The sequence below is a fragment of the Rhinopithecus bieti genome, unplaced genomic scaffold, assembly GCF_001698545.2.
Source record: "Rhinopithecus bieti isolate Rb0 unplaced genomic scaffold, ASM169854v2 scaffold_47418, whole genome shotgun sequence".
Classification (NCBI taxonomy): Eukaryota; Metazoa; Chordata; class Mammalia; order Primates; family Cercopithecidae; genus Rhinopithecus; species Rhinopithecus bieti.
Genome location: NW_016819951.1, coordinates 2,649,708 through 2,651,537, shown reverse-complemented (window position 1 = coordinate 2,651,537; position 1,830 = coordinate 2,649,708). Strand labels below are relative to the sequence as shown.

Genomic DNA, 1,830 nt, shown 5'->3' with positions numbered 1-1,830 from the left:
TTTTTTTTTTTTTTTTTTTTTTAGTTCCCAAGTTTTATTCAAGAACTCATACAAAATATTCTGGATAAATGAAATTTAATCCTCATCTTCCTCCTCTTCTTCGTCCTGGTTAATTTGGAAGTAACATAATTCGTAACTCTCTTTGCTGTTAGCAACTACGTGCAACCAGTCACGTAGATTATTATTCTTCAAATATTTTTTGGTGAGATATTTCAAATACCTTTTGGAGAAAGGCACCTCGGATGTCACGGTGATCTTGCTCTTGCTCCTTTCGGTGGTCACCACCCCTCCACCAAGGTTCCCAGCTTTTCTGTTCACTTTGATCCTTTCTTGCAAAACTGCTCAAAATTGGCAACATCCATGATTCCATCTTCTACAGGGTGGGTGCAATCAAGAGTGAACTTCAGAACCTGCTTCTTTTTTTTGCCCCCCTTTGCCACAAGCTTTTTCACAGGTGCCATGGCGGCAACGGAGTTAACATTGTTGCTTTTTATGTAGACTGACATTTTTTTTTCTCTATCTTCAATATAGCTTATTTTCTCTTTTTCTTATTACAAAAGTAAAGCGTGTTTATTCTGGAAAATTGAGAAAATACAACTAAGAACAAAGAAGGAAATAAAAGCCATTTGTATTTCCCTTACCCAGATATAGCCATGCTAACCGTTTTTTCCTTTCAGTTCTTTATCCAGACATTACAAAAATATAACGATCCTGTTCATACCATACTTAAAATTTTGCTTGCTGTGGACATTTTTCTATACTGGTAAACATGAATAAATAATTCCCTCCTTTCTTTTCTTTTTTCTTTGTTCCTTCATTCCTGTCTTTCTTTTGCAAAAATAACTTTAACTTTTCCTGGTTACAAAAGTAATATATGTTCATTGTTAAATACACACACACACATACATACACGTGTGCGTGTGTTTATGTGAATTAGACAGCACAAAAGAAACTTCTACCATTTAAAGCAGGAGTCTGCAAACTTTTTCTCTATAGGGCCACATAGTGAATATTTTTAGCTTTGTGGGCAACACAAACTGTGTTGCAGCTACTCAGCTGTGCCATTCTAGTACAAAAGCAGCCATAGACAACATGTAAAAGAAAGAGTGTGGCTGTGTTGCAATAAAACTTTATTTAGTGAGTCCAGGGTCTAGTTTGCTGACCCTATCTAGGGGAAAGCACTAATAACGTACATAGGCTTTTTTTTTTTTTTTTACAAAAATGGAATCATACTACATAAACTGTCTTGTATGTATTTAAATATTCATTTGTGTCCGTTGTGTGCCAGCTCATAAACAATGGTGTATACAATGGTGAACAGGACAGACAAGGACCCTGCTTTCCTGGAGTTTACTGCAGGAGACATGATTAACATAATAAGTGCTCTGAAAGTAATGAGGGGGCTGTGATGGAGAAAAATCAGCTTTCTAGTGCAGCATAACTTTTGCAACCAATCTCTTCTTTACGGGCATTTAATTTCCTTAATTGTTTCTATTATAGACTACACTGTCATAAACATTTTTGGGACTAAGCCTTTATGAAAACCATCATTTTTCCCTTAGGCTAAATTCCTTGAAATGGAATAGCTGAGTCAAAAGGCATATGAATTCTTTTTAGTCTTTTGCTAAGCATGATCAAACTACTTTCTAGAAAACGTGTATCAACTTATACTTCTGCCTCGGTTGGCGTTTTTTTTTTTTTGTTTTGTTTGTTTGTTTGTTTGTGTTTTGTTTTTCTTACTTCCTTTGTGCAACCACTTTGAGTTTCATGCATTGACAAAGTAAAATGAAAGTGTCATAAATCTTAGCTGTGAAACAGAAATGAAGAGGT

At 35.2% G+C, this 1,830-nt stretch overlaps 1 pseudogene; it reads right to left on the bottom strand.

The window, feature by feature from the left end:
- On the bottom strand, nucleotides 1-461 carry LOC108520123 (60S ribosomal protein L22 pseudogene; annotated as a pseudogene).
- Between the last annotated feature and the right edge of the window lie 1,369 nt (nucleotides 462-1,830).